Source organism: Mytilus galloprovincialis, chromosome 7 (genome assembly GCF_965363235.1).
Source record: "Mytilus galloprovincialis chromosome 7, xbMytGall1.hap1.1, whole genome shotgun sequence".
NCBI classification, from domain to species: Eukaryota; Metazoa; Mollusca; class Bivalvia; order Mytilida; family Mytilidae; genus Mytilus; species Mytilus galloprovincialis.
The window spans coordinates 3,048,543-3,064,101 of NC_134844.1; positions in this window are offsets into that span (position 1 = coordinate 3,048,543).

Here is a 15,559-nt window from a genome sequence, read left to right on the forward strand (position 1 = left end):
CTTAAATTCGATTCCAAATAGAGAAAGCAGGAAAATCTATGTGAAATAGAGAATAGAAACATTCTGGAGACAGAAGATAACGAATATGGCAGAAGGAAAGTCTACTCTTCGCTTTTTGCACCTATGTCAATGAATTGTGGAACTGTTCATAACTTTTGGGCCAACACAGGACTTGACTCTATTTCTATAATGAAAGCTAATCTAAAAGCTAGATTACTTACAGGAGTGTATACACTGCAATCAAATCGTAGTAGATTTAACAAGTATGAAGTAAGTGCGATATGTCCGTTGTGTATGGATGAGATCGAAGATACTGAACATTTCTTGCTACAATTCGCTAGTACAGATACTGTGAGGAATCAATTTATTCCAAAGCTAAGAACTCTGCTTTATGACTTTAATCATGAAATAGGAAATTTAGTCTTCTCAAACAATTCAGTGCTATTGAGAGTGATTTTGGATGTTTCTAGTCCACAAGTTCCAATATTAATTCAGACTTTCTTATTTATGGAGAAAATTGAGGCCGTAACAAGAGGAATGGTATATGCCTTACACCATAAAAGATGTTCTATACTGGATTTAGTTGGCAGCTAGGATGGCAATGTCATTTAAAATCATTTTTAAATAGTTTACAATAAAATAAAGCAATTTATTAAGTTACTATTAATCAAAAGTGTAAGGTTTAATATGTCAATTAATGTTAAGTATAAGCCTTGTGCTCTTTTTGGCAATACTTATATTTCAGTTTGTAAGGAAATTTAAGGGTTGATATAAATGGCTAAGTTGTTCTCAGATAATAAAATATATGTCCCAAATAAGTGATAAAGTAACTATTGTGTATTGTAAAGCTACTGATTTTCTCCCTAACTTAACTTGTGTGTTTTTTTAGTGAAGTAGGAGATATACGGCTACTGGTGCAGTGTAAGGAGACCTAAGCGAAGTACCAATAAGGATGTGCATATTGGTTTAATATAGACTGATCAATAGAAAGTTGAGTTATATGCTGAGTTACAAACTGTCACAGTAACATTGATAATTTGATGGTACATGAAGTGATTTTAGATTTTAGTATATGCCCCAGTGCATGAACTTTTAAAGTAATATACATTGATTAGTGTATAATTGACATAACATGTGTGCCTTAAATGGAGTACAAATGTATATAATATGGTGATGGAACAGTTACCTGAACGTGTACAAAAGTGATTTGACATTAAGTTATTTTAATACACTCAAGTTTTATGTTTAAATTGAGCACCCAGCTGGGATCGCAGCCTTGGCTCATTTTGGATAAGACCAACTGCCGTTGCGTGGTAAATTGGTGGTGGGTACGCCAGGCTGTGTTGATATCCTTTACACCAGTATCTTGAACAATATATTTTAGGCGAAATAATACTGGTTTATGCACCGATCATATTCACTGTACAATATTCCTGCACAGGCACACAGTTGCTTACAGTATCAATCAGTTGCTTTTCCGTGCTACACTACAAAAGTAGTGGTACTCCAGATAGTGGAGGAAAGAATAAAGAAGAAGAAGATGGCGCTCGGGTTCTTCTTCGGTGTATAAGCCTCTTGTAAGTAGGAGTACCGCCATATGGAATATATACCAAAGGACTTTAAATCTATAACAGCGCATACATTTAATAGATAACAAATAGATAAATACATTGTTTGTTGTATATGGCATGTATAACAGGGACTCGGTTTTATATTGAGGTAACCTCGTATAAACATGTTTGTTTAATGTACTGGTCACTCGTGAAACCTGCAGTGAGACCCTATGTCACTTCCTTTATGAAGGTATATAGATGTGTCGCTGGAACGGGCTTCCTTATCAACTTCGCAAATATATTACTGTCACTTGGCAAGAAATTTCTAATTAATATTTACCCGGGTCAAAACAAGACTAAAAACATGAAATATAAGACGGTGCTGGAAAAATACTAATATTGTCCTGGGCCCGCGAATTTTAGACTCAATGTATAATGGCAGAAATGGTTTGACAACCATCATTCATTAATCCCAAAATCTCAACATTAAAATTTCAGAAAAGAATATAATTATCTAATGATATGTTTTTATACATGAAACAAATGGACGAACAGTCTTTATTTATTTGGCTCCTGAGTAATGAACATAAATCAGGAATCTGATGTACAGTAGTTGTCGTTTGTTTATATAGTTTATACGTGTTTCTCGTTTCTTGTTTTTCATTTAGATTAGACTGTTGGTTTTTCCCGTTTGAATGGCCCTTTGCAGCCTGTTGCTCGGTGTGAGCCAAGGCTCCGTGTTGAAGGCCGTATCTTGACCTATAATGGGTTACTTTTATAAATTGTTATTTGGATGGAGAATTGTCTCATTGGCGCTCATACCACATCTTCCTATATCTATACAAATGTTTAATGATGTCATATAAGTACTTTGCAAAACAAACTGAATGAAAAAATATTTTAAATGAGTCACTTAGTTAATTAATGTAGAATATATATCAAAACTGTGTTGAATATGCACTATTTTGTAATAAAATCTAAAGGAACCAAAAAACTAATCGAGGCCCTAAAATTTGAGATATTGTCAACCGGAATGTGAGAAAACCGCATATATTTAAATGTTCAGGTCAATAATGGGATATCATATCGTCAATAGTAAGGGACCAGTTCACATCTACAAACACCAATAAGCTTGAAAGAATATACCGACAACCGGCGAGATTTATAACAGGAGAGTACACATCCAGAGAAGTTGGTTGCGTCTCAAGCACGCTCACCAAACTGAAACTACAAGACATACAAACAAAACGCTCAAGTCAGAAGCTAATATTTCTGTACGAGGTGGTCGCAGTGATTTAGAACCAGATAATTTAACAAAAAAAGCTCGTCCAAAAAGAACACTTAATTGCTACCAAGGGCCCAATTTAACAATTATCAGTCAAGAAATGTTGAGAACAAACATGCAGATAAAAAACTACACGAGGTGTTTTGAGATCTCAACGAGTAAAATACAACAATAATCTAACTCATTTTTTCCAAAAAATGTATTCGAATAGAACCACATTGAAGAAGCGTAGTGCGTACACCGAGCGTTGACAGCCGTTCAGAAACTACTCTCGTGCATCGTCAATACATCGACGGTGCTCTCTCTACCGTGGTATTAAAGCCGGTATCTATATCCACAACGTTCTCCTACAGATACAGATCTAAATTGATCATGGTACTAGATCGAAATATACTAGGAGGTGTCCCCTCTATATATTTTTAATGACCATGATCGTTAAACTATGAAACTGTTTATTTTTTACTACACGCGTCACCTACATTAATTTGAGAATGGAGATGGGGAATGTGTCAAAGAGACAACAACCCGACCATAGAGCAGACAACAAACGAAGGCCACCAATGGGTCTTCAATGCAACGAGAAACTCCCGCACCCGGAGGAGTCCTTCAGCTGGCCCCTAAACAAATATGTATACTAGTTCTGTGATACCGGACGTCATACTGAACTCCGAATTATACGCAAGAAACAAAATTTTAAATAAAAATCATCTAATAAAATTGAGAAAGGAAATGGTGAATATGTCAAAGCGACAACCACCCGACCATAGAGCAAACAACAGCCGAAGGCAACCAATGGGTCTTCAATGTAGCGAGAATTCCCGCACCCGTAGGTGTCCTTCAGCTGGCCCCTAAAATATGCATAATAGTACAGTGATAATGGACGTCATACTAAACTCCGAATTATACACAAGAAACTAAAATTTAAAATCATACAAGACTAACAAAGGCCAGAGGCTCCTGACTTGGGACAGGCGCAAAATTGCGGCGGGGTTAAACATGTTTATGAGATCTCAACCCTCCCCCTATACCTCTAGCCAATGTAGAAAAGTAAAAGAATAACAATACGCACATTAAAATTCAGTTCAAGAGAAGTCCGAGTCTGATGTCAAAAGATGTAACACAAGAAAATAAATAAAATGACAATAATACATAAATAACAACAGACTACTAGCAGTTAACTGACATGCCAGCTCCAGACCTCAATTAAACTGATTGAAAGATTATGTCTTCATCATATGAATATCAGGTACAATCCCTCCCGTTAGGGGTTTAGTATCATACTATCATAAAATATATGAGAAGAACATAACCCGTGTCATGCCAACAACTGTTTTTTTAGAAATAAATGTGTTTAGTTCCGATGCAAAGACCCTATCAGTGAATCAATGTTAAAGCCAAAATATGCAATCAAACAAAGTCTAGTGTTTTTTTTGAAATTTCAACCCCCCTTTCCTAATACTCCCACTTTTAAACAAATTGACGCCCTCTCCCTCTGACTTGTGAGAGAAAAGATCTTGCTATATCGCCATTTGCATGAAAGAGGCAATTATCTCTTATATGCTTACACTAATTATACCCCACGCAACGAAGTTGCGGAGGGTGTAATGTTTTGACCTGTCTGTCCGTCCGTCCGTCCGTCCGTCTGTCTGTCTGTCTGCCTGTCCGTCCGAAAATCAGTCCGTCGGTCATGTTTCTTGTCATCGCAACACCTCTCAAACCACACAACAGAATTTCATGATAATAAGGACATGCTAAGTAGATTTGCATATCGACAAGAACTTACAATTCAATTTTTTTTCTAATAGTTACGCCCCTTTGAACTTATGTGCTTCGATATACCTCTGCAACAATTTATCCTCACAACTCCTCTGAAAACACACCGCAGAATTTCATGAAACCTTGTAGGTAATAAGGACATACTATTTAGATGTGTATATCGACAGGAAATTATGATTAATTTTTTTTCGTATAGACGTTACTCTAGATGTTCGTGCCTATAAGCGTAACAGACGTTATCGCTAAAATCGGACGTTTTTCATGGTTTAGACGCTACAAAAATACTTCTAGAATAAGTAAAGTTAATGTACCTGTCTGGTTAGGGTGAAGGTTGGGATCCCGCTAACATGTTTAACACCGCCACATTATGTATGCATTTGCCTGTCCCAAGTCAGGAGTCCGTAATTATGTGGTTGTTGTTTGTTTATGTGTTACATATTTGTTTTTCGTTCATTTTAAAATAAATACGGCTCTTAGTTTTCCCGTTTGAATTGTTTTACATTGTCATTGCGGGGCCTTTTATAGTTGAGTATGCGGTATGGGCTTTACTCATTGTTGAAGGCTGAACAGTGACCTTTAGTTGTTAATTTCTGTGTTATTTTGGTCTCTTGTGGAGAGTTAATTGTCTCATTGGCAATCATATCACATCTTCTGCGGGACCCCAATTGCGGTTTCATTTGTTTTCGACAACTGTCGGTATGGTCGCGTTATACTTTAAATGGAATTGTTCATACAGTCATTGTAAATACCAATCAAATAGTTTTCACAAGAATAACATGACAGGCACCTAAATGTCAAATAAGCATCGTCCAAAGAAGAAAAAAAACTTGATAGATACTTTAATATTAGGAACGATTTAAAGGACAATTGTGTCACGATCTACATGACTGTCTTCTCTCGACATATCTAAATATTCGGCGCTTACAATACAGTAACTTAGTATCGTTCAAATGTTTCCCACAATAGTTTTTTAAAAATCTGCCGCAGATTGTATTATTTCGTTCCCGCGAAAAGAAAACTTGATTCTTTAAAAAGCCCCCGGCTGCGTCCTAAGGTCCCTTTCACGAAGTTTCGATATAATTTCGAATGAAAATTTGATATCCGTGTTTGAAACAAATGTCGGTTTAGTAACATTCAAAAAAAATGTCGTGACTTATACTGAACCGATAATATAAGGTGATAATACATGAAATATACGGTAAACTTTCTTCTTCGTCTACCTCTAATTTCGATAAATAACGGACACATAGATAAATACCTCGCTGCGCAGAAAATAAGTTCAAATTTTTCTTTGCAACCGTACTTTTCGGAATAGTCATGCATTATAATACAGTGCTTAGTAGTAGGGTGCCCAGTATCGAAAAAGACAGTGCTTAGTATGGATAATAAGTTTTCTTTCAAACCTTTAAGTTGTGCATTTTGCCACTATGCACGGAACTGATGTCCAGCGAATTTGTCTTAAAGTTTTCTAAAGTACTTTAACATATTATCCGGTTTAGTGCATTTTCTGACAAAGTGTAAGTTTTTTCTTAATTGTCACAGTAATATATTCGTATCGTCTCAAAGATACATAATAAATAAATAAATAAATATATAATTAAAAACCAATTGTTCAGAGAACAATTGAAGGTCTTTCCACCAGTAAATATCTATTTTGATATTAAAATATTAAAAATCAGTCTAAAATGTCAGTTCCTATGGCTTTATGATGTATAGATATGAATTTGAAGCAAAGGTCATAATCTAGAACGTCAAATTTACCTCTGACCTTGACCTCAATTTCAAGGTCACAAACTGAGGATCTCAAATCAAAAGACCCTAGGTCTCTAATATGTATGGTAAATAATTTATATCACTTTACGCATAATTTTAGATATGATAGGGGCTAAAACTCCTGTTTATTGACTGCGCACCCTTTCAACCAAAATTATTAAGTAACGACATGTCGCAACTAACAATTTAGTAAGAATAATTTGTTGATATCTTATAAGGTTAATGAAAATTAGTGAAAATAAGCCAAAATCAAAAAATTTAGAATATGACCTTGACCTTTGGCCTTGACTTAATTTTCATTTTTTTGGACCAATGATCTCTAATCGAAAGACCCTAGGTCTCTAATATATATGGTTAATAAGTTATATCACTTTACGCATAATTTTAGATGTGATAGGGGCTAAAACTCCCATTTATTGTCAACGCACCCTTTCAACCAAAATTATTATGTTACGACATGTCACAACTAACAATTTAGTAAAAATAATTTGTCGATATCTTATAAGGTTAATGAAAATGAGTGAAAATAGGCCAAAATCAAAATTTAGAATATGACCTTGACCTTTGACCTTGACCTAATTTTCATTTTTTTGGACCAAGGATCTCAAATCAAAAGACCCTAGGTCTCTATCACTTATGGTTTTCCAGTTTAAAATACATTTCAAAATTTCAAATACAAAAGGGGAACTAACTCTCATATGGAATCTCTATACGGCTTCGGTCAAAATGAAACAGAACATCCTGAGGATATAACGAGCAATTTGGTAAAATAAATTTGTCGTAATCTTTTACGGTTGCGAAGGAGAAGTGGCCACAAGAAAAACAGTGTTCGGGGAGATAACTCTTATATGGGAAAGTATTCAGTTAAGCAGAGTTGGTTTCAAAAGCGTATTACCTGTTCGATATCATATTCCAAATATCAAAGCGACATCTTGCGAAACAAAAAAACAGCGAAGGAAAAAAATTAGGCGGAAGAAAAAAAAAATAATAATAATAATCAGAAGAAATCCAATAGGTCTTTCCACGGAAAAGTGGAAAGACCTAATAAATAAGCTTTAGTTGGCAAGGTATATAAACGTAGACAAACATAAGCTCTAATGAGCTTTTAACCGACATTGGGAGCATCATCCGAAAAATATTTTGTCCGTAAATTTTAAAGAAGCCTCTTTAGTGCTATAAGATAGAAACGCAAAAGAAATGCTCGTACAATTACGCACCCAAGTTTTACTCGTTTTAAAAACTTTGCAAGTTCTGCACTTAATTTAAAATTTGCGAATAAAAATAAAACATGCAATCTGTTCCGGGTTGAGGGCAACACTTATCAATATCACGGAATAACAAAAAGAATCCGGAAAATCAGTAAAATATAGATAAATCAAATCGTAGTTTCAAAAGTCTCTCTATATATATGTAGTTCTCAAATACATGCAATCGATTAATATAAGTTGTACGCTTGTTCTGTGTGTTTTTATTGCACTGCGTGTTTTGTTGTTTTGGCTATTCGAAACGACGTCAAGTTGCCGCCGTCAGAAATTTAATGCGTCTGACATCTTTTTCACCAATTTTCAAACATTTTTTTCTCGGACAGTTCGAATGCTATGGAGATCAATATATATATATATTTTGAAAAGATTAGAAAAATAACATGTCTATATAAGAATTTCATTGTCGACAATCAAGTGCAAAAACTTAACATAGTTTACTTTAGTTTAATTACGATTGTACGCAACGTTTTTGCAAAAAATGAACGTGTGACATTTCATTCACCAAATTTAAAAATTTTGGATCTTTTTTGTTTTTGTGTTTGACCGATTTTGCGTTTGAAATTTATTAATTACAGAAAAACAACATTAAACTAGCTATATCATTTTCTCACCTGATGACATCATTTATCCGTATTTTTTAACTGTTTTCGTTAGAGCAGTTTCGAAAATGGAGATGGGACACAATGAAATCTTGCAGATTTGCCTGGCGTGACAGAAAAAGACGCAATTAGCCGTCAAACAAATATATCATAATGGGTTGCCATTTCATGGCAATTTGCGGCAAAAAAAATAATGAAAATATGCCGAAAAAAGTCGTAAAGAAGTCTTATACTTCAGTTTTCATCGTCAAATGTTACCCGGGACAGCCCATTATTATTCCAAAATCCATAATCAAATGCATAACAACTCGACCAAATGCGTTTTATATTGTTTTAATGGAGATAATTGAACAAAGACATTTATATCCAGCACAATAGTATCTGAGGTTTAATAAAAAAATACGTTTTTTCTGCACCTGTAGCTCAGTTTTAAGGGCATACGATATAGTTTTGATCCTGTATTTACAAGTTCGTGAAAATTTGCATATAGGCTATGTTTTACCTGCTTAAATTAAATATGTAATAAAAAATATACCTGCATGTGCTACTTTTTGAGGAAAATGAGGTCGAAATTTTGTAAATTTGCGCAAAATTCAGATTTGTGGCCGTAATTTCTTTTTCGAACGAAAGACATAACTTTTTTGTTTTGTTTAGATTTAAATACATGCACTGTTAAAATGGTTATACATATAAATACATCACCAAAGATCAAACTCATGTTTTCCTCATATACTAGTATATGTTGGATTACCTCCCTTACTACTATCAAAGAACTGGTTATTAACTTTTGTAATAAAGCTTATGAAAATAATGGTATTAATTATTTTTGGAGTGTTAAAAATTCTTTAGAGGTTTTAGATAAAATACATGCTTTCAATGGTCCTTACAATTCTGTTGACAGCTATGATTTTTCTACTCTGTACACTACACTTCCACACAATCTTATAAAGAAAAAGTTTTTGTATTTGATAAAATGGTCTTTCGAAAAATCTCATTGTAATTTTATTTGCTGTAACTCGTTTATATAAAATTGAGAATGGAAATGGGGAATGTGTCAAAGAGACAACAACCCGACCATAGAAAAAAAAAACCAGCAGAAGGTCATCAACAGGTCTTCAATGTAGCGAGAAAAAGCCTTTTTCTGTAACGAAAAAGAAAAGTATGCTGGATACACTTACTGGAAATGTGAGGATATGATTGAAGCTTTAAATTTCTGCTAGATAACATTTATGTACGTTTCGGCGATAAAGTGTATCATCAGGTAGTAGGTATTCCTATGGGCACCAACTGTGCCCCTTTAATAGCAGATTTATTTCTATATTGCTATGAATCTCAGTTTATGACTAAACTCAGTAAAGACCCATCATTGTTATATTTGGTTGGTACATTCAAAAATACCTACCGTTATCTGGATGATATTTTTTCGTTGAATAATCCAGAGTTCTCTAAATATACTTCAGAAATTTACCCAAAAGAACTTACTTAACTAAATCTTACATAAACAGCAGCAGTTGTCCTTTTCTAGATTTAGACATTTCAATTTCAAACGGGAAACTTTATACTAAAATTTACGACAAAAGAGACGATTTTTCATTTCCTATTGTTAATTTTCCTTTTTAGACGGCGATGTGCCTTTGGCTCCATCATACGGTGTTTATATATCCCAACTCGTTCGGTTTGCCCGTGTGTGTTCTGATGTCATAGATTTTAACGAACGTAATCAATGCATCACTGAGAAATTGTTGTGTCAGGGATTTCGATATCATAAATTACTTAAAACTTTTACTAAATTCTTTCATAGATACAAAGATTTGATTAGTAAATTTGGCTATACCTGTAGAAAACTTATTACAAATGGTATTTCACATCCTAAATTTAATGGTAATATTGTACTTAAAGCGAGGAAATCACTATGTGATCCTTGAAAACTCATCGAACCTCATCATTTGTATTGCAATCTTAATTGTTCATATATATATCCCAACTCGATCGCTAAGATTACGTCTGAAGTGATGATTTGAGTGTAACCGTATTGCTTGTATTATCGAGACAAGGATTCCGTGCGCTGACTTATTTCAAATAGGATAGCACATCCTAATTTTTACGGTGATGTTGTTTACTGAGCCAAAAAATTAAGATGCGACCCAAGTAAACTTGTCGGTCTTTTACATCTACTTATTCTCAAAAATTATCAATTCATCTCTGTAATTATATCATTTAATATTGTTTTTATCAACACAAATTATGATTTTGTTATCAGTAAATTTAGATATTAAAGTAATTGATTGATGCTTACTTTTTATATTCGAATGACAAATTGTTTTTCGCATAATCAGGAAAAGTAACTGTTGATACAAAAACACATGTTCGACCTTGCTCCCGAAAAACAAGAATTTTACGACGTTGGTTAAATATTTTGCCTTGAAATAGGCCGTGCACTTATGGACTCCGTAAATAATTGCTGCAAATCGTTTGTATGTGTCAGACCACCAATTTCTCCCTCCAATTTAGAACGTATGTAAAAGTAGCCCTGCACCGACAAAAAATAGCGCTTTTGATGTCCTTGTTTACTTAAACTAATCATAAAATTTGCAGAAATGAAATTTTTAATGAAAGAAAAATATATTTAGATTAATTTGAGACAAAATTTACTTGTCTATGAGTATGCATGAAAGATTGAGGATTGATGCACTCCATAATTATATAAGATTTCAAATAAACCAGGGTCAGTTTTTTACTTAGAGTGCTTTAAAGATATGTTAACAATTAGCATGCAGAAAGCTGATACATGTACAATTCAGGATATACCTTGTTTCTATGAAGTTAAACTAAAGGTGAAATATTTAGAAAGCTGTTAAATTTGCAAAATTTGGTTGAACAGATATGGATATCTAATTGGTGGTCTGCCACCTTTAAACGTGTATAAAGTGTGGTTCTCCGGATCCAATTTCTGAACGTACATGGCTGTGTATTCATACATAATTAACAACCACGGCTTACTATAAGACCGTAGAAAGCCAAGGTTTTCTATGTTTTGCGAGAGTCTGCTGTGCGAAATAACGTTATTGAATATTGAGAATTTCCGGAAATGAGGATGTAGGGATTTAAGATAAGAATAACTATACAATTGTGAACTGCATTGTGCTAACTTATTATATGATATATATATATATATATATATATATATATATATATAGTTAAGTCAAGTACCACCAAAGTGGATATTCTTTAATTGTTCTAATAAGTTCTACTCTGAAATTCTGAGAACCTTTTATTTTCTCTTCCCCAACAATAAAAGCGTAACATTAAGAGGAGATTGAAAAATCATGGATTTAAAAATCAGTTCAAGGTGAATTGGGGTGAGATTCACTAAATCAGAAACTAAACGAGAACAAATACTAAAATCTGAATAGAAATAAATGTACAGTATATGTCTATACAAGATTTCAGGCCTTATTATATATCAGTCTGTAAAAGATTGGTATGTATTGCACTTTTAAAACTTTCAAACAAGTTTAAGCTTTTCTAAAATATTTATTTAAATTGTTATAGTACCATATATATGTAATGAAGGCCTCGCTGTGATTTATATCAACTTAGCTTGCAATTAAATTGCTTGATTCGAATGTTACTGATTAGCCTATTGAACACAAAACGCGCAAAAAATCTAACTTAAGGCTCATTTGCAATTTTTTTGTTTGAATCGGGCGTCACTGATGAGTCTTTTGAACACAAAATAGGCACAAATTTTAAAATGAGGCTTATTGGCAATAACCTTGCTTGATTCTAGCGTCATTAATGAACTTGTTGTAGGCAACACACATACAAAAGTTTTAACTTGAGGCTCATTGGCCATTAACTTACTTGATTTGAGCGTCACTAATGAGCTTATTGTAGGCAAAACACATACAAAGTTATGAAGTTAATAGAAGTAATGGTGATTTTAATATTTTATCTGATGACGATAAGTTCAAATATCTTTTAAAAAATACTGCTTTAACATTTTAAGTAGAAGAAATAGTTTTTTATATGTTTGATTGATGGTTATGTTTTTATAAACTCGAAATATTGTATAGACATGACGATTGTAGTTGTATGGTTCTACATAACAGACATGCTTTTATAGACATGATAAATATATAGTTGTATTATAATTTATAAAATTTATAAAATCATTGTTTTATTCAATGTATATATTTTGATGGATGTATTATATGTATTACAAGTGGTGAGAATCTAATAAAATATTGAATCTTGAATCTACAAAATATTTAACTTGAGGCTCATTGGCAATTGACCGTCACCGATGAGCCTATTGTACACGAAACGAGCACAAAATTGCCTGTAAAAAGTCAGGAATATAACAGTTGTAATCCATTCGTTTGATTTGTTTAAGCTTTTGGTTTTGTCATTTGATTAGAGAGTTTTTGTTTTGAATTTTCTTTGGAGTTCAGTATTTTTGTGATTTTACTTTTTACTATTGGGATAGTTTTAATTTTTCCCGTGGCAATGTTTGCATAAATAAAACATGTAAAAAATATCGGAAATTATAGTAGGTAACAAAATAGGTAACCTTCCTTGTAAAATGCTTCTGTTATTTGGTTTCGAATGAAAAGTTTTCTCATGGGCAGTCAAACCACATCATCTCATTTTTTGAATATGACTTTTTCTTGACATATCAACAACGTCATAAGTAAAGAAAAGCAAGTAACATACATTTTAAGCCGTGATATATCAAACAATATATATAACTAGTTGTAATGCAAGCAACGTAATAACCAACTCTTTTACATGTACCATATGCATGACTCAAAAATTATTTGAATCAAAAAGCAATATATTAAAATAATTGTGTAGTGCTTTTTGATACCCAAATGCCAAATATCTTATGCATATCAGAACAAAAAAAACTAGCATCGATACAAAAAACAGGTTTCACCTGGCCACTTGAAAATAAGGGTTTTCGGACATTGATCGAATATGTTGCATTGATTCAGGCCATGCACATTCAGACTTTTTAGATAGTTCTTTAACGTGCAGAGAGCGTGGTACTCCTATTTATAACCGGAGATGGCTGTGTTTTGTAACAACTGTATCAACATAACGGAAGTCCAATTCAAACCAAAGTTTACTATCGAGCCGTAGAAATCCAATGATGACTTTGAATATACCATTGTCGTAACAACAAATCCAATCACGAGCCTATGATGCCCAAAATTTTACAAAGATTCGTCTTACAGTTCAAGAAAGAATTGGATACAAAAATAACTTTGAAGGACAATTAGACACTTAAATAGGTATATGCATGTACAAAAATTACTGACTGGTAGGGTAGGGGTACACTAAAGTAAAACACTGATAATAACATCGAAATACATTGAGCTCTTTTGATTGAATTTTAATCGAGAATACTTCCAGCACCGCTTACTGCGAAAAAAAAAACAAGTTAGGTTAAGACATTTTGGAACATGTTCATCTTGGAAAATATATTTAAAAAAAACTGTCATACAAGTAGAGCGATATAAAACCAGGTTCAATCCAACATTTTACTACATTTGAGAATGCCTGTACCAAATCTGGAAAATGACAGTTGTTATTCATTCGTTTGATTTGTTTAGGCATTTGATTTTGCCATTTGATTTTGCCATTTGATTATGACATTTCACAGCAAAAATGATAACCACTGAATTACAAATTCCTGACTTGGGCCAGGGACACACAGAATGTGGCGGGGTTAAACTAGTAGAAAATGCTACCATACCCTGCCCCAAACCTGAGATACAGTGGGGAAACAGTACAAAATAAGAATACTTACATTTTTGCGCCTGTCCCAAGTCAGGAGCCTCTGGCCTTTGTTAGTCTTGTGTTATTTTAATTTTAGTTTCTTGTGTATAATTTGGAAATTAGTATGGCGTTCATTATCACTGAACTAGTATATATTTGTTTAGGAGCCAGATGAAAGACGCCTCTGGGTGCGGGAATTTCTCGCTACACTGAAGACCTGTTGGTGACCTTCTGCTGTTGTTTTTTTTCTATGGTCGGGTTGTTGTCTCTTTGGCACATTCCCCATTTCCATTCTCAATTTTATTATAATAAAAGATAAGGAAATAAAGTCGAGTTACAAAATATATCACCAGAGAACATTTTTTAAGCAGATTTCCACGTATTTTCGTGTCATGTGTATAACAATGGTCCGGACTTCCCGATAAAACAATGAGCAACATAACGAGACTGGAAAAAATTAGTGTGATGCCAATTTGATGGAGTGTCCTTAGAATTGTCGAAACATCTGTTATAACTGCGATGGGTTTTGTTTCAATTTAAAGTGTCTTCAATCGTCTGTTTTTGTATGGTCGAATTCCAAATTGTTCTACTTTAAAAGCAAATTTAGAGTTATGATAAATGTAGTCCTATATATTTTTTTATGTTCAATCTTCTTAGATAAACAATGTAAAACATAAAGTAGCCAACAATATCCAGCCCCAAAGAAAATTCAAAACGGAAAATCAACCAAATGGCACACAAAAACAAAAGCACAAATAAACTCATCATATATAGTTTTTTATTTAAGATCTAGATATATTGTCAGAAAAGCACCATGTACTTTGATGAAAACATTTTTTCTCTGGACTATGATAGTATGATTGTAGCGAAAGTGAATCATGCAGTGAAACAGAAAACATTATGTTGTTTATATAATGTGTGAAAAAACAACTGTCTTACATAATCATTTAAGACTCCTTTTCACAATTACACGGAGTAAACTAACAAAACATTTCGAAATTCTACTGTCGGCTGAAAGTCATACTGTCAGTATCAAAGATCATCATCAATTTCACGGTTCAGTGAAGCTTCAATAAATAAATCAAATACAGTTTAGGTACCGTATTCCGATATGAAATTGTACTCTGTAGAACTGCTATTATTTATGACTTTTGTAATAAATACAACTAACTTTATAGATATACTTATTGAATATTTTTCTCTAAATATTCAATGACTAATTTAAGGGATACTTAATTGAAGCTGTAGATTGAGTAAATTGTTAACAGCAAAAGTGCAATAAAACTTTGATCAATTAATTAAAAAAGAAAGAAACATAAAACTCCAATGTTTAGAGTTGACGGTATAAGGAAGTGTCCTTATTGATCTTACGGGGGACAGCCTACTTGTTTCGTACGTATCTGGTTGTTAAGGTGCCAAATCTACATTAATAATACGAGTTAACACAACAGCTCACAATTTTAATCGAGTTTTATTTTGTTGTAAAAATAAATATGAAATTTAACTAAAGTTTTTATTGTTGTA